We start from the raw sequence: 25,386 nt of genomic DNA, 5'->3' as shown, positions 1-25,386 counted from the left end.
CGTCGCCTCAACTTGGCGACGACCCGCGCGTCCGTCCCGTCCGAGGCGAGCTGGAGTACCCGGGTTCGAATCCCCCTGCGGCGGCCGCGTTTCTATGGAGGCGAAGCCCGAAAAGGCGCCCGTGTGCTGTGCGATGTCAGTGCACGTCAGAGATCCCCAGGTCGTCGAAATTATACCGGAGCCTTCCACTACGGCACCTCTTTCTCTCTCTCTTCTTTCACTTCCACCTTCCCCCTTTCACCTCGCGGTGCGGTTGAGGTGTCCACCGAGATGCGACAGTTACTGCGCCATTTCCTTTCCTGAAAAAGCACCAATTGCGAAGTAAGTGTTACAAATGTGTACCGATACTCTCCACAAACCCATTGGTCGAAATGGCTTGACAGGGACGTTATTCTATTTGTATATAGCAACTCTCAGTGGAATTTCTCCATTCGCCTGCATGGGAGACAAAATTTCGTGCCTTTAACGTGATGCCTGTCATTCTCCTTTCCATAGGTGGTCACTGCGCTCTTCTTAGCCACATTTAGAGCTGTTGTTCGCACTCGAGCTTCGCACTGCTGGTATTGGTTTAAAACTTTTGTCTTTGGTGTAGTGTGGATGAGCTGCTCTACATGATATCTCGGAATGCGTGAAGTATTGAGAAAAAAAAAAGCCACACAGAGAAACTGCTGCTCGACATTACGAGGCGTAACTGCAACATAGTTGAGAAGGTATCAAACTAAGCTAGTTTAGCTAATTTAACTGGTTTAACTTGGTCTTTTAGAGTTTGCGAATCCTGTCCAGCCAGTTGGTAGTTCCTCGTTAGCTTCTGTCACGTGATTCGAACGTGCCGGACGAGTGCAAGAGGAAAGGGAGGAGGATGTAGGTCGGTAAACAACGACGACAAATATTCCCTCCATTTCTCTGGAACTTCTGTCATAAGATGGCAAGTTGGGGCGAGTTGGGTTACGTTAATTATAGGAAAAAAACAAAGCACGAACAAAAGCCACCGCGGTGGCTCAGTGGTTGTGGTTCTCGGCTGCTGACCCTAAAGACGCGGGTTCGATCCCAGCCGCGGCGGTCGAATTTCGATTATGGCGAAATTCTAGAGGCCCGTGTAGTGTGCGATGTAAGTGCACGTTACAGAACCCCAGGTGGTCCCTCATAGCCTGAGTCGCTCTGGGACGTTAAACTCCCATAAATCAAAAAAGCACGAATAAGTACGCAGGAGTCGCGAGACAGCGTCTGTGTTGTGTTTGGTTTAGGTTGATTTATTGGGGTTTAACGTCCCAAAGCGACTCAGGCTATGAGGGACGCCGCAGTGAAGGGCTCCGGAAATTTCGACCACCTGGGGTTCTTTAACGTGCACTGACATCGCACAGAACACGGGCCTCTAGAATTTCTCCGCCAAAGAAATTCAGCCGCCGCGGCCGGGATCGAACCCGCGTCTTTCGGGTCAGCAGCCGAGCGCCGTAACCACTGAGCCACCGCGGCGGGTCGTCTGTGTAGTGTACTTTTCTTCGTCCTGCGTCCGTGTTCACGCTGTTTTTTTTTTCCCCCTACAAAATAGACGTTATGTCCTGGGCAAAGCGGTCTTTGCCTCTTTCTTTGGTCACAAAGTTCACACGTGGGTAACAAGCTAGCAGTAAAATCGAACGCGTTCTGTCCGGAAGAGGGAATTGCTGGGCGGCCTGCACTTTTGCCCGAGCGTGACTCCTGCGTGTGAAGAACGGCTTTAATGCGACGCTTGTTTACGCAGCGAGATATATGCGCTCGCACGGAGAATCGGGACCGCAAGAGGACGGGGAGGGGGGGGGGGGGGGGGGTTGCTGAAGAACGGCAGAAATTTTAATGGCGGCCCCGTTCCCTGCCGCCTCTTCCAAGACTGTCCATTCTGACCACTCGATTCGCTTGGTGATTCCGGAACCAGGTGCGCTTCAGTAGTGACGTATTAATGCGCGTTTTTTGGGAGGCTTGCGAAATTCGAAATTTTTGAATAGCGAATCGAATATCCTTCCGTTCGATTTGCATTACGAATCAAATAGTCTGGTTCTATACCGGCCGCAGCGGTCGCGTTTTCGGTGGAGGTGCTACGTGCACGTGCGCTGTGCGGTGCCAGTGCACGCTAAAGCAATCCCAGGTGAGATTGTGAGGCGTACTGGGAGAGCGCCTTGTTCAATAAATCACAGTTGCTAGTCCAGTCGTCGTTGTGTGCTATCCTCCTTCTTGTCCCTTGTCTTTTTTTGTTTATCTTCTGTATACCAACTGACTCAGATCTCAACTCTTCTCCAAGAGAAGGCATGGGAAATGATAAAGGAGGGAGTGAAAGAGAGAAAAGAGGTTCCGTAGTGGAGGTCTCCTGGATAATTTCCGCCACCTGGGGATCCTTAACCTGCACTGACATCGCACAGCACACGGGCGCCTCTTGCGTTTTGCCTCCACCGAAACGTGGCCGCCACTGTCGGGTTCGTACCCGGGTACTCCGGCTCAGTAGCCGAGCGCACTAACCACTGAGCCACCGCGGCGGGTCAAGTAATTCACTTTTCGTAGGACGCCGCCGCGGTGGCTCAGTGGCTATGGTGCTCGGCTGCTGACCCAAAAGACGCGGGTTCGATCCCGGCCGCGGCGGCTAGAATTTCTTTGGAGGAGAAATTCTAGAGGCCCGTGTACTGTGCGATGTCAGTGCACGTTAAAGAACCCCAGGTGGTCGAAATTTCCGGAGCCCTCCACTACGTCGTCTCTCATAGCCTTAGTCGCTTTGGGACGTTAAACCCCATAAACCAACCACTTTTCGTAGGACACCCCAACCGCGCTGTGAGGGGAGGCGGGAAAGTGCCAGAGACGTCAACTCATCGGGCAGGCGCCAGGGCGATTCGGAACATGGACCCCTCATTCCCGTAGAATCCATGGGGTGTACGGGAGAGCGTAGTTAAAACACGTCCCAGTCACGGCCGTTATCGGCGTCCGGTGGCTTTTTAACGACTCGCAGCGTTCCTTCGCCGTCGCATATTCCACTCGACTGCGTTTTATTTCCGATCCGTTCCGTCATTCGCGGCGCTACGGCACGTCGATTCTTTTTCGTTTTCTTTTTGCGTGCCTTGTTCTTCTCCCTCGCGTTTCGTGCGGAGAGAGGGTGCGTAGTCAGCGCACGCGGCGCTGATTGAGGAAGCGCAGCTCCGGAAGTAAGCGGATTCCGAACGCTCCGCCGAGGGGAACGATGCGCCGTCGGCGCTGCTTTCGCAAATCACCCGGCGACAGGAATTTCGGCCGCGGCTGCTCGCGTAGGTGTATCATCCGCTCATTTGCAAGTTGGCGGCGGCGGCGCGGTTTGGGAGAAAGAAAGAAAGGCGGAGGAAATGTGCGCCGAGAGAACGAATAAGTGCTCGCGAGATGAAGAAGGAAGCAAAAAAGAAAAGAAAAAAAAAACGAAGTATACAAAGAAAGCACTAGCGCTGGAGGCGTCGAAGGCCGCCGTGGTGTCGGTTAACGCCCAACAGATATGGTGCACGCGACAGCAGCGGTTATACTGCCGCATAGTTTCGCCCTCGCCCCTACCTCTGTGGGTCTGCGTCGCCAAGCTTTTCCCCGATTTAAGCGACGAAAAGGGAAGCACTAGGGCTGCTCGTTCGAGGTATAGGTTTTGTTGTTTACCATTCACTGGACCTGCCGCTGTGGCTGAATGGTCCCAACGTAGCTGGATTGAATGCCGGTCTCTGCGTCTCTGCGCAAGCATTTCGATGGAGGCCCGCGTGCTGCGCAATGTAAAAAAAAAAAATCAAAATCGGCTTTAGAGCGAAAAACTTCACTTCTCGCATGCAAAGCTGAAGGTTAAATGACGCTTGGACTTGGCCTCTGAGTGGAGGCTCTCCGGCGGTGTCGCTGTGACATCATACCGTGTGAATTGTCGCATCTGTTTCCGCTCGTTCCGCCGACCGCTGCTCCCTCTTCCGATCTCTTAACGTTACACCTATCATTTTTCTTTCGATAGCTCGCTGCGTTGTCCTTAACTTAAGCTGAACCCTGTTTGTTAGCCTCCACGTTTCTGCCCCATAGGTGAGTACCGGTAGGACACAGCTGTTGTATGCTTTTCTCCTCAGGGATATTGGTAAGCTACCATTCATGATCTGAGAGAACCTGCCATATGCGCTCCACCCCATTCTTATTATTCTAGTTATTTCCCTCTCATGATCCGGATCTGCGGTCACTACCTGCCCTAAGTAGACGTGTTCTCTTACTACTTCCAGCACCTCGCTACCAATTGCGAACTGCTGTTCCCTTGCTAGGCTGCTGAACATTACTTTGGTTTTCTGCATGTTAATTCTTAGCCCCACCGTTCTGCTCTGCCTGTCTAACTGATTGATCATGCTTCGCAGTTCTTGTCCTGAGTGGCTCACAGAGCTCAGTATGGTTTGAGCTTTCTAAGCGGAGCATATCAATGCCGGTATCGCGTTTCCATCTTCGACGTTCAGCGTAATTTGAGCGCTGTATTTTACCTGGCCTCGAGCAGCCCGCATAGCCCACCCTATAATCTCAACTCATGGGGTTTATTTATTTGGTAGCTAAGCTTATTTATTTATTTATTTATTTATTTATTTATTGATACTGTTAACCCTCGCTTGAGGGTCGTTACAGGAAGGGAATACAAAGCAATGTACAGCAGACAAAATTCATCTCATGACATCAAGTTGGGTGCCCCCGACACAAACTGTCGATAGAACGTTCGAACTTGTGCACGTCCGATTGCTCGACAACTTCAACAGGCAAAGCATTCCAAATTTCGATGACATCAGGAAAAAAAGAGTAACGAAAAACATCAATCGGCTCAACTTACAAACAGGCCAATCCACCGGCGTATGTAGTGTTGGATGTGCTTACTGCCTGATATTTTCGCGGGTTTGACACAAAACCGTGACGGATTAGCTGCAAATGTTTCAAAATTCTGAGATCAGTGACAGGTCACGAAGGAATCTTTAGATGCATATCTAAATTAAGCCAGAGCCGCCGACTACGCGGTGTACCTCGTAGATAATGTGCTGCTTCGGATAGTCATCATCATCAGCCTAACTACGTTCACTAGCAGGACAGGGGCCTCTCCCATACCTCTCCTATTAACCCCCTGTGCCAATTGCGTCCACCTTAACGCCGTGATTGTGCATGTTAGAAGGAACAGCACTGCTCCATTTAAGACACACACAGAATATGGGATGCCTCACGTACAACGCTACCTTTACCTAAACTTGCATTTCATAGTTTCTCTCGTGATAGCTGGATCGCCCTTCCAGCAAAGCATCCCCCAGTCGCCTCTTCTCACTGCTGCCCGTAATCCAGCGCGTCTCTGACGTGGTGCATTGGGAGCGAACCGCTTCTATTGATCTCCTATTGGAGATCAATATTGAGGTTCGCTATCGTTTCCCTGCTCCCCCCTATTGATCCCACCCTCAGCGCTTCCATCACATGCTGGGAGAGGATGCCGGACGAATTTTCAGCAGGAGCAATAGGAGCAGACTGGAATAAAATTCCCTCTTTTTCGGCGACGAACACCGACTGGATCAGAATGACAGTTCCCGTGAAATTCTTACTGCAGGTCACACGATATACACGATGGTATAACCTTTCAGTTGCCGCCACTGGCAAGAACAATGAACTGTGAACAACTATACTGCACCCGGTTTGTGTCTCACCGGCCTGCTTATTTGTCGCCTTTCTATCGCAAGTGACCCTGGTGCAGTGTGCAGTATACACGAGTTTCAGCACCAACTGCGTAGGTGTCTGTTTTTTTTTTTTTTTTAAGCGGATTTCTGGAGGAGCACTCTCTGCGAAAGCGTGTTTCCCTCGGACGTGGCCGGGCTTTCTGGGCCTGTTTTTTTTTTTTTTCAGCAAACGACCGCCGCGCTGAAAGAAATTCGTCGGGGGATGACCGATGAGTGCGCAGAACTGCGCTGGCGCGTTGCCAACTCACGCGATGTCCGGCGTTTCTTTGTTTCTTCTTCACCGTCCCTCTCGGCTGATGTCCTCTGCGAGCTCGCCTCTCCTTTCGCGAAGCACTCCGCAGCCCTGGGGAGATCTGTTTCAAGCTCGTCTCCTTTGTGCGTGGCGGTTCTTTCGCTGCCCATAAGGGATCGGATCTCCTTTCGCTCCCTAACTCCCTCCCTTCATACACGTTGGCGCGGTTCGGGTGTCCACCGAGAAGTGATACACTAAGCGCACCATTTCCCTTTCTAGAAACCGATTATCATCTTTTTCAGCGGCACGCGCGGACTAGGATTATGGGCGTATGCATCCCGTCGTGGACTGTGTAATTGAAAAATGCAAAAATAAACCAAGCAAAAAACTGGCCATAAAACTCCGCGCGCGCTCTTCGTCGCGGAATCCGCCGAGCTCGGGGTTCTCAATTTCGCGATGGCCAACGGGCCTCGTCTCTGGGGAACCCATTTCGGACCCTCATTTCCTCCCGACGCGCCCTTTTCGCCCGAGATAGGGGCAGTCGCTGAAAGAGTGGGGATGGCGTTGCAAAGTTCCTTTGTATCGCTCCGTTCTTTTTTTTTCTGTTGGCCGCGTTCCGCTCCATTTGCTGCCGACGCATTGAATTAGTCGCGAATCTTCAAGGACAAAAAAAAAAGAAAACCGCCGACGAATGCGCGAGGGTAAAGAGCAGCTCCTCCCGCTTCCCATCTCCTCTGCCATCTTTGTTGAGGGCGAGGAGGTTGTCTCCTCCTCCCCCGCCCTCGGCCGCCTCCGGGTCCCCGACCCGCGCATGCTTGCGAATAGGGGCTGCTGCGCCTTTCTTGGGGAGATCAATAGCGGGCGGCCGTCCTTTTCTTCCCTCGGCTGGCGCGATTAGGGATGTGCGGCGGCCCGCTGATCGTGCGCGCTGAGAACGGCGTCCCATTAGGGACGAGGAGGCTCTTCTTCCCTGCCGGGGAAATGCGCGTTTGTTTCCGGGACATTGAGCACCGCGGGAAGATGCGGCACGCGCGTTCGGCGATGGCTCGCTTTTCTCGGAGGAGTACTCGTTCTCTGCTGAGAGACTGGCCGTGAGAGCTCGCTCGCGTGGTCGTTAAGGCGTCATGCATTAACATTCACGCGGTGGTGGTGGTTATTTCTTTCTCAAGGACCAGCAGCATGCCTAAGCTGCGAGGTTACCGACAGTGCGAGCATCTGGAGCTGCATGTCTACACCTTCTGTGTAGCCAGTAGGTACTAGAACTCTCTTGGACGTCCCATGGACATCCGCGGGACGTCCGTGGGAGTTTTGATGTCCATTGGGTAGCCATCGGCGGCATTGACGCGGTGGCAACGTCGTGAGCTGCCTACAGCAGCTGCTGGCATCGTTTAGTGCGCATATATGGAATCAAGCTGATCATTAGGATATCGTGAGAGTAGATCCTCTGCTTAGGGTGCGCGATTGAACCTACGCAGTGGAGACTTCGCGTGGCGTGCTTACTGCAGCGGAAAAATGATATCTGTAATATCTCAACGCAGGCGCAAGTTCAGTAAATATGCGAGGTACTAAAAAATTGGCTGCGGTTTAGCTCTGGCTAAACCTGCAGTGACGCGATAGCTCCGCCGAGCCGCCTATACTTGTACAGCTGCGACACCTCTACCCCTCTCCACTTCTCTCCCCCCCCCCAACTTGACACGGCGCATGCGCACAGCTGTTGCAGCTCGGTTTCGCTGGCGCGCCGCGCCGCCGGCGCCAGCAGCTGCTCCGCACCACGTGACCAGCCGGCTCAAGGCCACGGAGCTCCAGGGGTGCCACGCTGAAGGCTCGAAGAGCTGGCGTAGTGTAGCTCTCGCTACAAAAGCGCTTTTCGCTGCAAAGCTTGCGGCGTACTAGCGACGGTCCTGTCCACCCGCTCTTATTTGGGTACGATGTACCGGTAGCTCGTGTAGCTCGCAATAAATGGGGCAAAACTTCGTCCAGCGGGGACTCGACGTTTCTGTGGCCAGGTGCCTTTTTTGCCTTCTTGGGAACGGGGAAGCTAGCGGTTGCGCCGGTCACGGAACTGCGCAAAGTACAAGAGAGACTGCTACGTCGGAACTGCTCGTCGAATGCGCAGATGAGCCCCCATTTGAACGCCAGCACGAGGTACGGGCTGAATACCAATAGGTTTCCGTCGGGTGGTTGCGGACCTAGCTCTTTCGCTTACCCCGAGGGGAGGGGGGGGGGGGGCACTGTTGTTCGTGGCACTGTCCAAAGTATGTTCCAGCTTTCTTTCAAAGGGGCACTGCAGATACTTTAAGTTGGCCTGAATTACCGCTGTTTAATAGTCAATACACTACTTTGAAAACAGAGCTTAATCCGTATCTCTGAGGCTAGGCTCCACCGCCATCGGTTATATCCCTCGGTAATCACGGAGTCCATTCTCACCTTGTGTTCCCCTTTTACATCCTGCTTTGGTGAGCAATAAACGCGTCTTTTGCTGCCGTACAAACATTGCTACTGCCATGAACAGCCAAGCAATAGATTCCAGCCGTCATAAAAATGGTCGGTAGAGTTTCTATAGACTTCTTGGGAACGATGTTGCCTTCCTATAGATATTTCATTTCGTCTATTCGTAGTCTATAGTGTATAAACGTGTAGGGCCATAAATCTACGGAATGTATACAAACTGTCTATATAGGATTTGTATTGTCTGTAGACTATTCTTTAGAATTTGGCTATAGAAAGTCTATACACTTTATTGACAAGTGTACGTACAGTCTCTTGGCTGTCTAAAGAAACTTTTGCAAGGGAACTGAGATCAAGAATCGGATGCAGTCGTCCTTAGTGGGCCTGATACACCGAAACGCAGAAGTGCAATCAGTCCCGAGTTGGAGGGATATCTATTATTGACTAACGCTCCAAGTCTATCGTCGTGTTCACCGGTCCCGTTTTCCGAGTAACTGTGCAAAAGTGAACGAGCACTTTTTTGAGCAGATTTTTGTCAGATGAGATCGTTGCGTCGTCTGGAGAGCCTGGACCGTTCTAGACGTCTCGAAGGAGGCCGTGTCGAATAGTGGTCTCCGACCAGCGCCAGTTCAGGGACCAGCCTACGTGGGGCACCGTTTCCTGGTTGCATAGGAGCCAATAACACTTGCTATGCTGGCGAATTCTATTGCTAGTCAGTAATTTTAATGCGAAAGGAATATTGCCACCTAACCCGCAAAATCCGCATGTGGACGGGAAGCCTCTTAGATGGCACGAAAGGAAAGGCGCATAACTGGCTCCCTGGGTGAGTGGACACCTCAGTCGAGCTTTGAGCTGCGCGGCGATGGTGACAGAGATGATGATGATGGAAAACTTTATTGGTTTGGTTTACGTGGGCTTAACGCACCAAAGCGACTCAGGCTATGAGGGACGCCGTAGTGAAGGGCTCCGGATAGTTTCTACCACCTGGGGTTCTTCAACGTGCAATTGACATCGCGCAGTACACGATGTTGCGAGGTACAGGCTGTGGACTCGGTGAAGGCTGGGAAATGGGTCTTCATTAAAAGATTTTGACCCAAAAGAAAAGAGGGCCCCAGGCCCTTGGAAGGTACAGGCTGGCTCCCCGAGCAGCTGCTCTCTTCCGCTGCTGGAGGACGACTCCCGTGCGTTCACTGCTGCTCCCTCGAACGCCGTGCCCACGTGACCCAGCTGGGCGTTCTCGGGAGGAAGCGTCCCTCTGCGCTGACGGTCGCGCTCTCGAACGCCGTGTCCATGCGTTCGCGTCCCTGAGCATTTACGTTCGCGTTTTCGAACGCCGAACATGAGCCCCGCGTCCGTGAAGAGGCCGGCACTCTGCGATGCCGAGTATGGGTCGGAACGCGACACAACACAAACAGTTTCCGGATCTCTGGCCCACAGGCCAGCAGTGTCTTGTAACGTAACAACGAGCCTCTAGAATTTCGCTTCCATCGAAATTCTTCCGTCGCGGCCGGGGTCGAAGCCGCGCCTTTCCGGTCAGCAGTCGAGCGCCATAACCACTGAGCCACCGCGGTGGCGGAAATCTTTATTGTGCTAGCGAGTTAGGACCCCTCAAAGTCTCAGGGCCACCGCACAGCCCTCACATTACGCGCATGTGTGCAGGCCACGTATAGGGCCATGGCACGGGCACCCCGGTTCACACAGCGAAGTTGCGTGTCCGGGCCCTGCGACGCAAGGAGGGCCTCCCATTCCTCCCATGTACCGATGGCGGGCTGTCCTTGCGGGGGAGGATCGGCAGGGCAGCCGAAGAGGATGTGGTCCAGGGTGGCGTGCGATTCCCCGCAGAGAGTGCACTCTGGGGAAACGGGGCAGAAGCAGGATAGGAGCTGAGGGGTACGAAGAGTTCGGGTCTGGAGTCGCCTCCAGAGGATTTGTTGGGAGTGGGACAGAGAGGTGTGCGCTGCATGCGCTGTCGTTGATGACGTTGCAGGCTGCGTTGATTTTGAGGAAGGGAGTGGCGCATAACTGGCCCCCTGGTCAGTAGACACTCCGTTCGCGCTTTAAGGTACGTGGCGGTGGCGCCCACCTGCAAAAACACAAAAACAAAAAAACGGTGCTTTCGGGTAATACTTCGTGCTTAGCAATGCTATACCGGCAGCCATTCTTTTCTCTTTCCGTTCTTTTCTATGTCGCCCTTGCGTGTGTTAGAAGGGCTTTAAAATAAAAAGAAAAAATAAGCAGTGGCTTAGCTCTGGTTAAGCCTGGATATACAAGCGAAAAGCTGCATTTATGCTGTGTTTGACGTCATGGCTGTCGCAGTTCGCGCACAAGGCAGTGGGAGCACCACGATAGCGGTGTAGATTTTGAGCCAACTCCCTCGCTACCACTTCTGGGTCTTCATTTCTTCCTTCCATGGCGAATGTTTGCGCCTCTTCTACGGCCGCCGCCGCCGCTCACTCGTTATCGCAGCGCCTTGCGAAAGAACCTTCTCTTGGGACTGCGGCGGAGACCGCGCGGCAGCGGCGAAGGGTAAACCGGTGGCGAGGAGGAGAAGGGAGGGGGTGGCAAGGATGGAAAGGGCGCGCCACGGCGGCGCCCAGGGGTGGCCCACGTAAAGCGCGGTGTTGACGAGCTTAGTGGAGCTTTTCGCTTCAAAATAAGAGTGTCCTGCCCGTACCGCCAGGTGGCACAGCGGGCTTACAGAACTCCTCCCGCTCGCCATGTTTCTCTTATAAAAATGGTCTATAGACAGTCTATTGACTCTATTGACTTCCTATAGATATTGCTTTTTGCCTATTCATAGTATATAGACTGTCTATGGACAAAAGTATACTAAAAGTGTATGGCCATGAATCTATAGCATGTCTATAGACTTTGTATAGAGTTTGTTTCCTATTGACTATAGAATTTATAGACAGAAGTCTATGGACAGTCTATAGACTTTCTAAAAATTTTTTGTAAGCGTTGCTCTGCTTGGACGCGCTTGTTGAGAGGCTCGCCATTTTTTCCGCGTCATTAGCATAATGTCCTCTTGCGACATAATGCGTCATCACTGGCCAACTCTCTTGCCCAACAGGAAGGGGGTAGGCGTTTACGACCGGATCGTAAACGTGTTCGGCGGAAGACTGCCGGGTTACTCATCGTTCTGTCTTGTGAAACACCCAGCGCCAGACACGCGCGCCGCCCGCGCTGCATTGAGCGTGGCTTCCCGCATGCTGCAGCGAGGCTGAAAGGGGACAGAGGGAGCCTCAGAAGCGAGTAGTAGTAGTATAGTGCCTAGATAAATCTAGGCACTATAGTAGTAGCAATAGTAGGTTTTATAGGCCTCCAGCGTTTCCAAGGAAGCGCAGTTACTAGATGGACAGACAGATTTTATGGACGTTCCCCTTGAATCCGTGCAGTGGCGAGTGCCACCTTGCCCCGTAAATAAAAGTGGCTCTCTCTTTCCTAGATTTAGCCCCTGTTTTTCACTTGCGCTCCTTGCCCATTCTATAATCTATTTTATACGTTCAAAGCTTGACTATTTTCATTCCTGTGACGTTTCGGCCCATTCTTCCATTTACGCGCCCAGTTTGTCGCCCCGAAAACGGTGTTCTGCGCCGTCTATGCTTCTGCTGGGTGGTACAGATTCGCTGCCGCTTCTTTCGAGCGCATGCGATCGCTATGGGCCACGAAGTTTCTGTCCTTTTTTGTTGTCGTTGCGATACGAATTTCAGCGCAATTAATGAGCAGAAAGCGTTTTCAGGATTGTCGCGCTGTGAAAAAAAACGAGAAATTGTCCGAAGCTAAGTGGGTACACAAGGTGAAAGAAATTGGAAACAAAGCCTCAGTTCAGTGCTAGTCGCAAGTAAAGCGAGCTTCACACGAAGTGAAGTTGCGTAGGAAACCTTTACGGGGGACTAGCTATGTGAGAGATAAACTGCAATGAAAAGTGGGAGCTATAGCATGTGTTGATGAGTGTGAATGCACGGAAATGTTCGCAACAACAAGACTGAATAACAAGACTGCTGCGGCAATAGGAAGCGAAGATAACTAGTCTGATATAACTCGAGAACGACGCGACAAGTACCCCTGAAAGATTGACACTGTTCTGTACTCTACTGTACAATACTATGTTGTACTACACTATACTGTACTGTACTATACTGTACTATGTTGTACTACACTATACTGTAATATACTATACTGTACTGTACTATACTATACTATACTATGTACTATACTATACTATACTATACTATACTATACTATACTATACTATACTATACTATGGAAATTTCGACCACCTGGGGTTCTTTAACGATGTCAGTGCACGTTAAAGAACCCCAGGTGGTCGAAATTTCCGGAGCCCTTCACTACGGCGTCTCTCATAGCCTCAGTCGCTTTGGGACGTTAAACCCCATAAACCAAACCAAACTATACTATGTTGTACTATACTATACTATACTGCACTATACTGTACTATACTATACTATGTTGTACTATACTGTACTGTACTGCACTGCACTGTACTGTACTGTACTGTCAGGGGCCGCCGCGGTGGCTCAGTGGCTATGGTGCTCGGCTGCTGGCCCGAAAGACGCGGGTTCGATCCCGGCCGCGGCGGCTGAATTTCTTTGGAGGAGAAATTCTAGAGGCCCGTGTGCTGTGCGATGTCAGTGCACGTTAAAGAACCCCAGGTGGTCGAAATTTCCGGAGCCCTCCACTACGGCGTCTCTCATAGCCTTAGTCGCTTTGGGACTCATACACCAAACCAAGCCATACTGTCAGGGGCAACGGTTGTGCGCTCCGGCGTCCGTTCTGGTCAAGGCTGCACCGGTTCTTTCTATCTGCAATATGCCGCTAAACGATCGCTCACTCTTGTGCTGCAGGGAAATATGAAGTCGAGTTGAGCATTCAGCAAATGAATGGGTGCACGTAAGCGTACCCGAGCCGGTGGCATCGCTCGAATCGCGCCGCAGCGCGAGCGTGGGCGCTTGTCGCTCGAATGTCTTGGTTTCGAGAGGAAAGCTGCTGCTCGGTTGTCTCCCGGTGAATATCACCCACTCCGGAGCCTTCGCTGTTGGCGAAGTGGTGATCTTGTGCGTGCATTGACAGCTCAAGCCCGCGGCTGTGCTTACGCACTTCGTGCCAGTCGAAGTGCTATCGATGCATGCCGTCGTTGATTCAGCGTGTGCCGCATCGTGAATACGCAGGGTTTCATCCGTTGCTGCTTCGGCCTGGCAGTGGATTAACACTTGCGGTGAGATGTCTGAAGTCTTAAAGGAGCTGCGTTTTGCTGCATATTCCTCGTTTTCTTTTTTTGCTGCTTGTCGCGGTGCAGGTTTTATGTGCCGCAACTGCCGAATAGGGTGGCCTTATATTGAACTTGTCTCACGGCTCCCAAATGAGCACGCCTTTGAAGATAGCTCTTCACCGTGCATTTCAGCCCGGAACAGGGCGGAGAAGCCAAGCATAGCGCGAAGGAAGTTCCTCTCAACCAGGGAGTTGTAATTGCCGGCACATATCCAGAAACGTGGAGGCTTACAAACAGGGTTCAGCTTAAGTTAAGGACAACGCGGCGAGCTATGGAAAGGAAAATGATAGGTGTAACGTTAAGAGATCGAAAGAGGCCGGAGTGGGTGAGGGAACAAACGCGGGCTAATGACATCCTAGTCGATATCAAGAGGGAGAAGTGGGCTTGTGCAGGGCATGCAATGCGAAGGCAAGGTAACCGCTGGGCCTCAAGGGTAACAGGGTGGACTCCAAGAGAAGGCCAGCGTAGCAGGGGGCGGGAGAAAGTTAGGTGGGAGGATGAGATTAAGGAGCTTGCGGGGATACGGTGGGGGCAACTGGTGATGGACAGGGTTAATTGGAGAGACATGGGAGAGGCATCTGCCCTGCAGTGGGTGCAGTCAGGCTGATGGTGATTCAACGCACCCGTCGTTCCGCTTCGCGCGACTTTGAAGGAAGACATTAGGGCCGAGCATTGGGATTGAAATCTCGCTCGGGCCAACCTACGGTGCTGCCGCAGCAGCGACCGTGAATATGTTTCGAGACGAAGGGTTGCTCGGCCGGCGACATTTCGCCGGGAGGCAGGTGCAGCGGGGATACGTTTAGAGTGTTATCGCGCTCACGAAGGGACAGAAAAAAGTGCGACACGACGCAGAAAGCCGGTGAGATGCGCGTTGCAGCGTAGGCCGCTTGCTTTGTACTACCCAGCCATCGCCGCGAGTATCCAATATACTGATGTCGATAGTAGGATTCATCCTATGCCTGCAGCGAAGCGCCTCCATTATTCGGAACCACCACGCGGAATTCCTCCGCGACAGAAAAGAAGTCCATTGTTAAAGCTTTTAAGCCTGGTGTTTTTAAGTTTCGCCATCATTCAAGAATGCCACGCACAATTCCTTCCCCGCGATAAAATAGCGGCAGTCCATTGTTAAATCTTTTGTTGAAAAATTTTAAAACGACGGACCTCTGTTTCTTTTTTTTCGTCGCGGAGGAATTCTATGTGGTGATTCTCAATCATGACGGAGCTTCACTGGAATGTTTGTTGGCGGTGCTTCGGCAGACTTAAACGAGTATAGCGCTTGTCTGCGTCGTTTCCTTTCATTCCCTCGTGTTCCTTGTGCGCTATTGTTGCGTCTTGAACGTTATCCAACTTGCCCAACTTTCGGCTTTGTTAAACGAGAAGCCCAAGATGAAATTGGTTTGGTTATTAGGGTTTAACGTCTCAAAGCGACTCAGGCTGTGAGGGACGCCGTAGTGGAAATTTCGACCACCTGGGGTTCTTTAACGTGCACTGACATCGCACAGCACACGGGCCTAGAGAATTTCGCCTCCATCGAAATTCGGCCGCCGCGGTCGGAATCGAACCCGCGTCTAGGTGTTTCATTTGTACACATCATGTGACTTTGAATGACGTTGCAGCCTTTTCAAGTTCGTTGTCGCGTGACACTGTTTTTTTTTTCATTTTCACGGATCATCGTTAGTCACATGACACTTGTCACATGAACCCTTGCATGGCGGTATCACTTCTTTATGGATCTTCTCGTTCGTCACATGACACTTCGTTATAACCAGTCTGTTCGTTTGCGTTACTACATACAACACTGTCATCACACAGTTAAATCCAACACATGAGAGGTACCACTTCCTGTGGACACCATCCTGCGGACACGATCTTCGCGCAACTTCCGGTGACGGCTTTTCGCTCTCGTGCGGCATATAATGCTTTCGCATTAAGAGTGGAAGTGGAAACAAGCACCAGAACCGCGTCCAGGTGATCGCCTCACTTCTCGTTGGAAAGCTGCGTGCCCATAGCGGCGAGCACGGGCCACTACTCTGTCGGAGCCACACGTGGCGTGCGTGAGCTGACGGGGCTACGTCGAGAGGCAAGGAGTGTTATCAGCCAAACGCGCGCCTCTGATCGCTCAGGATGTCGCCTCCTGTTTATCTCGCCCTAAGCCGGTGACTACACAGAAAAATGCCCCTGTGCTGTGGGATGTCAGTGCAAGAGAAACTCAGGTGGTCGAAACAAATCCGGAGCCATGTCTGCACTGCGCAACCCTTCACTCATACATATGTCTCTTCGGTACGTTGAACCTCGCATATCGCGATAACACTTTAGTTTTTTTAAGCGCACAGTGAAGCAATTCGACTGGCCTACAGGCAACAGCAGGGTAGTTGGCCTCTGTTGAAATGACGCATGAATGTCGGTTTACCAATATCCCCCAAGAGAAAAGTATACGCCAGCTGTATCTTACCGGTACTCACCTATGGGGCAGAAATGTGGAGGTTAACGAAACGAATTCAGCTTAAATTAAGGACAACGCAGCGAGCTATGGAAAGAAAAATGATAGGTGTAACGAAGAGATCGGAAGCGGGCGGAGTGGGTGAGGGAACAAACGCGGGCTAATGACATCCTATAGTCGAAATCAAAGAGGAAGAAACGGGCTTGGGCAGGGCACGTAATGCGAAGGCAGGATAACCGCTGGTCCTTAAAGGGACCCTGAAATGGTTTCTTCAATCATATTTTATTGCAACAACTCTGTAGAGGTGGTCTCTGCGAGTATTCTAGTCTGATTCAGAAAGCTGCGCGTGGAACCAATAATTTACAAACAATTTTTCAAACTTGCCGCTCACAGCCGATTAGGGCGACACCTCACCGCGCGTTTTTACCCGCCCCTACCACTTGACGTAAACTGGGCAGCCTTGGCCATGGACTGGGCGACCCTTCTCATTGGCTCTGCCAATTGACGTCACGCGCAATTTTTGCAACATTTCATTTGAAACTGAGCACTGATGCTCCTTGAAATATTATTTTATTGATTGCTTATTATTTTTTTAAAACAGACGTATACAGAGGTAAGAATCCAGCGCATTTCTTGAAATTAATGTGGTACTTCCGGTAAAGAAGGAAATCCGTCTGCTCACAAAAGCATGTGTTTTCGCCAAATCTCGGCGCCCGCCTTTGCGAGTTTCCTAGCTGCGCCGACGAGTCGCTGCTATAGTGTACTAGAATTATATATATCGCTGCTGTCGTCGCCCTGTGGGTCTCGGTATGGCGTGTACTGAAAGGCTCGAAGCCCATCTCAGCGGTGGCTGCACGCAGCCGCGCTTCGAGCTCCGGATCCATGCTGTTCGAGCAGCAATCAGGAAACAGATGTGCGAAAACTTGAACGGCGCGGCACCGATCGTCATCAGAAAGACTGCCAGCTATACTCGAGCAGCGACAAAGCATGCCTGCTTATGTTGGGAGCTTTCGGCAACGGCACCGCTCGCGGGCTCTCCGAGCGACGAGCTCTGCTGCTGCCTCGCTGTCGTGGTCGTCGCTAGGCCTATAGCTCGTTTCGCGTCGAAGAGGCAGCGGCCGGCGCTTCGGAAGTCGCCTGAGCTATAATAAAAGGCTTACTCTACACATCGCTTTACAGTCAACAGCATCATCTCACAATAAAGTAATAGTATGGTCACTTTCCGCGACGCCTTCAGCCGCGAAGCGAGCGGGCGCCAGGCGAGCCGGACCCCAACGTCAGGCCAGCGGCAGCTGCAAGGCGGTTGTGGCCAGAAATTTGCTCGTATCACAGTTGTTACCTTTACCAGCAGCTCAGTATTGGTCAGCGATCCTCAAAAATGACACATTTTTCACATTTCTTGGCCTAGGGTTTATTATTTACGTCAAGAACACTCTTTAGCTCATTTTTTATAACGCCGGCAGTCCTGATCCAGGCCGGTCGGCCGGCCGGCATGCTCGGCGTACTTGACATTCGCACAAGGAAATACAAAACAGCCATTCTACCAGAGATGATGCTTTCTAGTTTCGAGCAACGACAACATGTCTGTTAAAAAGTGGATCTTTCGGCAACGCCGGGCGACGAACTGCGCGCTGGTCCCAGGCTGCCCTAGTCGTCGCTAGGCCTAATGGTTTCGCATCGCTGACGGCGCTTCGGAAGTCGCTTGCGCTATATCAAAAGGCCTACTCTTCACATCGCTTTACTGCGAACTCGTCCCATAATAGAATATATATTCGATTTCCACGACGCCTTCAGCAACGGAGCTAGCAGGCGGCAGGCGAAGCGCCGCAGCAGCGCCAAAGCGGCTATGGGATGAAATTTGCTAGTATCGCATTCATCACTTGTACGATCAGCTCGGTATTGGCCAACGACCGTCAGAAGTGATGCATTTTTGACATGCATCTCTCCCAGGGCTTGCTATAAACGTGAACAAACAATACTAGCGCGTTTTTCACTCGCCGGCGGCCGGCGTCAAGGCTGGCAGGCCGGCCCGGTGTGGCTCGGCCCCGAGCGCCCTGAGGAGCGCGCTGTACGTCATCACGACGCTGCCGCTCTCCGTGCTCGCTTTGGCTACCGCATCCCGTCGTTGCGTCTGCCGCGCGCGGCTCGTCGTTGACATCTAGCAAGTTGCACGCAGGCGACGAGCTGCGATCGGACGTTGCGACGCCGTTCGCAACAGCGCACCGCAGTGAATCGCACTCACTTTCGCACATGTGTCTGCGACCACCGGAAGTAAACAAGCAGAGCGCCATTGCCTGACGTATGCATGGGCGGAGCATCGGCCCGTCTTTTTTTTTTTTTTTCGGAGCGAGCCCCGCGTGTATGAGTTGAGGGTGGTATGTGGGGGAGAGGAGGAACATCATTTTTAATCGGCGATATCTTCGATGTTGATGGAGTTCGCTTAACAATTTTTGCGGTGCGGCGACAAGTGATGGAATACCGATCTCTCGTGGGCTTTTGCTAACCTTGGCAAAAAGCTTTTCAGGGTCCCTTTAAGGGTAACAGAGTGGATTCCAGGAGAAGGCGAGCGTAGCAGGAGGCGGCAGAAAGTTAGGTGGGCGGATATGATTAAGAAGTTTGCGGAGTTACGGTGGCTACAGCTGGCGGAGGACACGGTTAAATGAAGAATATGGGAGAGGCCTTTGCCCTGCAGGGGAGTTAGTCAAGGTGATGATGATGATGAAATGGCGCATACCCAGAGCAGGGCTTAGTGGAGTCTTAGTGGAGGCATGTCTTCGTTGTTTTTCGCCTCTTCAGACACGGCACGTATACCCGATTGACCAGGGTTTGACGAGGAATGCCCAATAAGGTGATTGAACTGACTGCAGGGTAAACTGGGGAATGAAGCGTATATGAACGAGCGTGAAATGAAGAAGATAAAAAATAAATGAAAAAATATCACAGAATTGAATGAGAATCATAAAACACCAACGCACAAAAGCGCGACAAAATTTGCTGCGGTTTTGAGTAAATTAACCTGCCGGTTGCAGTAATAAAGTATCGAAGATATTCACAGATCGCACCCGACCCATAACCCCTGGCGCTCGCACCGGATGATGATGATGATGCCTGTCGCGTGGCCGTGGTGGGCGTTCCTCGAACGCGCTGCGCGTGCCTTAATTCGTGTCAGCGCCGCCGGCTGTTCGGGTTAGCGTTGCTGCCGTGGTCTTAGTCTCGGTCCGAGTGTGCGGCGTTACACCGCGGTTGTCCTGCTGCTGCTGTCCGGAGGTTCAGCCCACCCCGTGGTGCGTGGCCTGCAGCGGACTGCGTCCCATCTCGTCTCCCCACCGTCGGCGAGCATCTCCCAAGGCGTCGCGGGCCACTGCGGCTGTAAGCGCTTCGTGCTCGATGCACTGCATGCTTTAGGTACCGAGTATACGCTGGCAGGTCGCCCCTTGGCTGCGGCTCTGGGGTTTTTTTACGGGGACAGCAGCTGTTTTCGCTTGTGGTAGACGGAGTCCTTACTATACGACGCTCGTTTGCCCTGTGGAACGTAAGGCTGCTCTCCCCCGCCGCGGTGGCTCAGTGGTTACGGTGCTCGGCTGCTGACCTCAGTCGCGGGTTCGATCCCGGCCGCGGTGGTCGAATTTCGATGGAGGCCAAATTCCAGAGGCCCGTGCGCTGTGCGATGTCACTGCACGTTAAAGAACCCCAGGTGGTCGAAGTTATTCCGGAGCCATTCACTACGGTGTCCCTCATGGCCTGAGTCGCTTTGGGACGTTAAACCCCCATAAGCCATAAGGACAGATCTCCGGGCCGATCGTGTGGGTCTATTAGTGGGGGGCGCTCTTAGTGTGCCACCTCTGGCCACGTGACGCAGGTGAACTCGGAGGCTATGCATGTCCAGCCTTGTGGGACGCCGGACAGTTCACGAGTTCGGGCTGTCGCGCTCCCAGTCTCGGCCGTACACCAAGCTCGGCAGTGGCGCGAGCCGCACTCGCCGAAACAGCAACTGGAGTGCACAGACTTGTTTTATTGCGAAAGCAATACTACGCCAGGTCTAACCGCTCGTCGCGTGGTCCGTGGACACCCCCCTCCTCCTCGGGGAGCCGCCGCCGCACCTAACAGATGGTGTGACGTCAGCCTCTCCGTTGCTGTGGCGACGCGTGACGTCAGCTTGCTCTCTCCACCGCAGCCAGGAGGAGGAGCCGGTCGTGCGGCGCTCCTCGAGGAGTCTCGCCATGGAAGTCACCGACTAAGAGTCTATATCTGAATCTAGTTGCTCTGCTGCTTCTATTGCTTTCGCTACCAACCAGGTTTAACCAGAGCTAAACCACACCAATTTTTTATTGTAGTATTTCAGTCGGCGATTCGGAGCAGCTCTCCGGACCGGAGAAGGTGCACACTGATTGTCTCCGTCCAATCAGAACTCAGTGTCTGAATTGAAATCGCCCCTTGAAACACGATGTTCGGCTTTGCGGAGCATGAAAACATGCTCCGGATTGGCGACTGGATTGCGACGTTATTTTGCGAGGTGCGGAAACTGGGCGGGTAGTGCGAACGTAGAAGCGTATCATTCCGCCGCGTTGCACTCCATGTCTCGGTTAGCGGTAGGCCGAAAACGGGGTAAGCAAAACCTACATTGCAAATCATCGTACTGGCGCATTCGTACTGGATATTACAGATGAGACAACGGGAAAGATCCTTCAGTCGGCCCAAAAAATTAGGCCAGCTGGCGGTCGACGTTTTGAAACATTGCACTCGCGTACAACGACGAATACATAGAAGCAGCAGAAAGGACAGTTACTCGACGTCAACTATAGTTCTTCACTTCAGGAGGAGACACTAATGTGGACAGGTAAGAGTGGAAGCGCAGCATGGGTGGGTAGCTGGCGCGAGCACATCCAGAAGCCTGTAGTGCCTGACACGATGCCTCGCGTCGTGTCGTTCGAGCGGCTGCCATTACGAACGCTAGCGAGGACTGGTCACCTAGGCGAACATTTCAGAAAGTGGCGAAAATGTTAGCCGCAGTTCCAACGCCACGCGGGTCTGTGGAAAGGGAGGCACACAGCTAAGTATGGGGATTTTGGAATTAACTGCGTTAGCATTCCTTGGCGCTATTACGAAAAAAATTCAGGGGGCACTTTGACTGTCTAAAGTGCGTAGAGGCGAAAGCGTTTTCCGCACCACTTTCAGTGCTTCTGTGGCACTGGTGGCGTCACATGTATTTGAGTACTAATTACTAATTGATGACAAATCACTAATTAATGGTTAATTACTGATCAATGCCTGAATACTAATTAAGTGCTAATTAAGCTTCAGCTTAAGCTTCGCCTTTAGGAGTGGAACGCGACAGCGTGTTGTAGCGCTGCCAGGGAGTCCACGGAACGCCACCACCCGTTCGGCGCGATGCCTTGCCGTTTCAACGCAACGGTTTTTGAGGAAAGGAAATGGCGCAGTAAATCTGTCATCTCGGTGGACACCTGAACCGCACCGTAGAGGAACGGAGGAAGTGGGAGTGAAAGAAGACGAAGACGGCCCGTAATGAAGAAAATGAAAATTGTATTTGAGGAAAGAAAATTACGCAGTAACTGTCTCACATATCTCGGTGGACACCCGTCAAAATTCAGGGGGGGGGGGGTGCACTTTTTTGACCTAAAGTGTGGTCACTGATGTGTGGTTAAGATGTTAAGCTTCGCCTCTAAGAGTGGAACGCGAGAGCGTCTTGCAACGCTGCCAGGGAGTCCATAGAACGCCATCGCCCATTCGGTTCTACGCCTCGCTCGTCGGTAAATTGGTTTTTGAGGAAAGGAAATGTATTTCTCTCTCATATCTCGGTGGACACCTAAACCTCGCCGGAAGAGAAGGATGGATGGCAGTGAGCGAAGACACCGTATTCACTAGACGTGCCTTTGTTCATTCCAAACCATCGAGCTGGCATGGCGGAGTGGATAGCATGCTCGTCTCGCACTCCGAAGACTGGGGTTCGATTCCCGAGCTCGACCAATTTCTTACTAGGTTTTATTTATTTATATGGCCTGACTAGAGAAGTTAATTAGGCTAATTGGGTAATTAAGCAATTAACTAAGCTCAGTCCCACTTACTTGGAGCATCACTATATGGTCCCTTCAATTGGTTGCATGGTTACTAGCCAAAGTACAATTGGCCCCGTTTGAAATTGGCGCACTGTGACGTCACGACCGTTTCGACCAACTGAAAAGCGTGACATTCTCTGTCGACAACTGCTGCTTACAACGATGAGACATTAAAGGCTTTCGCCTTAAAAAGTCTCATATCTGGATACCTGTTTGCGCGGGGTCCAGAATTGCATGGGGTATACCTATGCACATGCTACTGTAAAGGACTAATTCACGACCAGTTGTACACTGTCTACTACTTCTTCCTTCACGCTGGTGCAGTGTTTCAAAGTGAGAGATGTGGACGCGAATTGGTTCCTGTTGTCTCATTTTCGCATACGCATCCGGCATTGAGGTGTACTATTGAGCTTGTTCAACTCTGCGTATTGATCCGCCATGGTGGATCCGTGCATGTTAGGAAACCCCGAGAGGGCAAAACTGATCCGGGTCAGTCCACTGTGGTTCATCTCGTAGACCACGCGTAGTCTTGTAACGTTAAACTACATGCTCTCTACCGTGCTGTCCCAAGTTTCTGTGCCGGTTAACTTTCAAACTGTGACAGCGAAAAAAAAAAAAACATTTCTTCGTCCAGGTATAGTTGTGCGTTTGGTTATGACTGTTCCTCGCCCACGAAGTCAAAGTCATTTTATTTAGGCAGCAGTAATAGGTGCATAGGGGGCAGACATAAAGGCAAATTAATGCCTGACTCAGTGTCGGCCCCCTTCCCAAACACATCACTCAACAGTAGTTACACTCACGTCATTGAACACAGTTTTGATCAGTAATCACCACCATAAAAGGAACATATTAAGACCGCACAGCACTACTACTTTTTGAGCTCTCTCTTGCCCATGTATTTTTCAGTATTACGCGTAGCCAGCGCGAGTAAGGGCCACCAGCTCTGGTAGCGTCGCACGCTAAGCACGGAACGTAATCTGTGTAGTTACTAACGTTGATTTCACCTCTGAATCGGCTGCTGCGCCGTAATTTCACACAAATGTTAGGCTGATGTGGAAATTTGCGCAGAGCTTCTTCGAGGTTTGTGGCGAGAAGGCTATTATTACTCTTATGGCCGAATCCACGTTTTAGCCAAGCCAAATACGAAACTTCGTCTTCCCGGCATTCCTTGCGCCTTTGCGTTGTGGTCGTTTCGTTCGGAAGGTCGAGTAGTGCACGAGCCGCGCACCGAAACGGGCCCGTTCCGCTGGTGACGGCCCATCAGCTCGAGCCTTTCCTTTTTTTTTTTCCTTCTCTCTCTTTCGCGGTTCGTGAGCGTCCCCTGCATTGTGCGTCGAGAGCCCCGCTTCGTTATCCAGATGCACGCAGTGCTAAAAACCTGCTTTGACGCGGGCGAATAGAAAGAAGGCGACGGTTTCTCATCTCGCTTTGTGGTCCCGTCTGGCCCATAGCCGTCTTCGTCTCAGCAGGATGGGATCCGGGGCAGCTCTCTTTCGCCTCGTCTGACCCAGTTTTTGTCAGTGTGTGCTTTTTTCTCGTGTCTTTTGTTTTGCACTTTCGGCCTTTTATTTTTCTCCTGGACGAAACCGTTCGCTGCACCGTCGTCTGCATTGCCAATGTCGAGAGGTGTCCGTTCATGCCTTGCGCGGTCTTGTTTGGACACTGACCGCTTTCCGCCTCTCCCATTTTTGCGGAGGTTGACCATTCGATTTACCGGATTTAACCGCCGCGTTTTATAGTTAGTGTCCTGACTAGGCCCCCCGCGGTTGTGCGATGTGCCTTACTGGCGGCTACGTTTAGGACTGCTCGCTATTTTTAACGCGATCGTATTAGAGTTGTCGCCATACCAAAAGCCCGCCGGTGTCCGGTGCTGCGAAATTCGCTGATTGATCGAGAGAGGTTAAGAACCCTCGCCATGTCATCACAACCTGCCCACTGCGGCAGGCGGCAATGAATGATTTAGAGTATTTCTATGCCTGCAAACAACTTTTGTTCCATAGAACAAAGGAGTGCACATTTTCTTATTTAGGGAAACCGGGCTATTATTCAGGGGGCAATCTCTGTTATGTAACGCAAGGTCGGACGATGGGGGACCTTTTAAATTTTTTTTTTTAAGGGAACTGTGTGAGGCATATTACATCCAAATGATTTAGAGGTAACGTGACATAGTGACGTCATTACAACCTGCCCACCTGGTCGTGAGCAACCTGGTTTCTCTACAGCAACCTATAGGTAGAGAATTGAAATCAAAAACCAGAAAAAAAAGTGGTATATTCAAATTTCAGCACCGTCAGTGCATAGCGGATTCCTGCGGCTGCGGCCAGCAGTCCGAATACGGTGGTTGCCGAATATGGTTGGTGGTCCTTTTGCTGTGCTCAGTTTAGTTTTTCGGGGCCAGCAGATACGTAAACTATGACGCTGACTCGTCCTACTGCAGCGTCCGTTCTTGAATATTGAGTGTCTATTTTAGACCCTCTAGGTCTTTCTATAGATGTTCTTAAGACCTCCAGTGGCTGTATCGGTCAGTGCTTTGCAATGGGGATGCTAGTTGACTACTCCAATGTACCGCTGGTATAGGCTGCGAACATTTATATTAGCGATTGGTCATTACTTAATTATGTACGGTTTTATATATATCACTATTCTGCTTCAATTTGTGCTTAGCTCACTTAGATGTGTTTCTGGTTAGCCTAACTAGGCCTCTGCTAGACAAAGTCCTCTCCCATATAAACCCTTTCTGTCTGTTTACCATTGTTTGGAGTGGATTCCAGGAGAAGGCAAGCGTAGCAGAGGGGCGGCAGAAAGTTAGGTGGGCGGAGGAGATTGAGAAGTTTGCGGGGATATAGTGGCCACCGCTGGCACAGAACGGTGTTAATTGGAGAGACACGGGAGAGGCATTTGCCCTGCAGTGGGCGTAGCCAGGCTGATGATGATGATGAGTATTATGAAGTAGATTTACATTCTCGCCTTTCTTCCTAGTTCGAATAGCGGCAACTCTGCCCTATCAATCATATATGTCCCTTGTGTTGTCGGACTACTTCCCTATAGCTCGAAACTGGTGCTTCGCGAGCGTGCCTTCCCGTGCACATGGGCATGGTGTCCCAGCTAACTTGAACCAAGGGTTTAAAAATGAAATATTGGGGTCAGGAGAGTGAAACTACCTGCATATTGGTGACAGGCATTTGGCGCACCACAGGAAATTTTTTGTA

General features: G+C 51.6%; 1 protein-coding gene across 2 annotated transcripts in view; it reads left to right on the top strand.

Annotated features, from left to right (window-relative positions):
* The window catches only part of LOC149345950 (uncharacterized), a 159,778-nt gene that overhangs the window by 77,241 nt on the left and 57,151 nt on the right, over nucleotides 1-25,386 (top strand). Inside the window, exon 1 of one of the 2 annotated variants that reach the window (XM_089586289.1) lies at nucleotides 19,335-19,472. The exons of the other annotated variant lie outside the window; for it this stretch is intronic. The gene's annotated coding sequence lies outside the window, so the exon portion shown is untranslated. Of the gene's footprint in view, nucleotides 1-19,334; nucleotides 19,473-25,386 lie in introns of those variants that run through there. 2 annotated transcript variants of the gene reach the window in all.

This window comes from Amblyomma mixtum, chromosome 4, assembly GCF_055824585.1.
Source record: "Amblyomma mixtum isolate Tamu chromosome 4, ASM5582458v1, whole genome shotgun sequence".
NCBI lineage: Eukaryota > Metazoa > Arthropoda > Arachnida > Ixodida > Ixodidae > Amblyomma > Amblyomma mixtum.
Note: the sequence above shows the minus strand (reverse complement) of the source record. Positions and strands in the feature narration are given on the sequence as shown.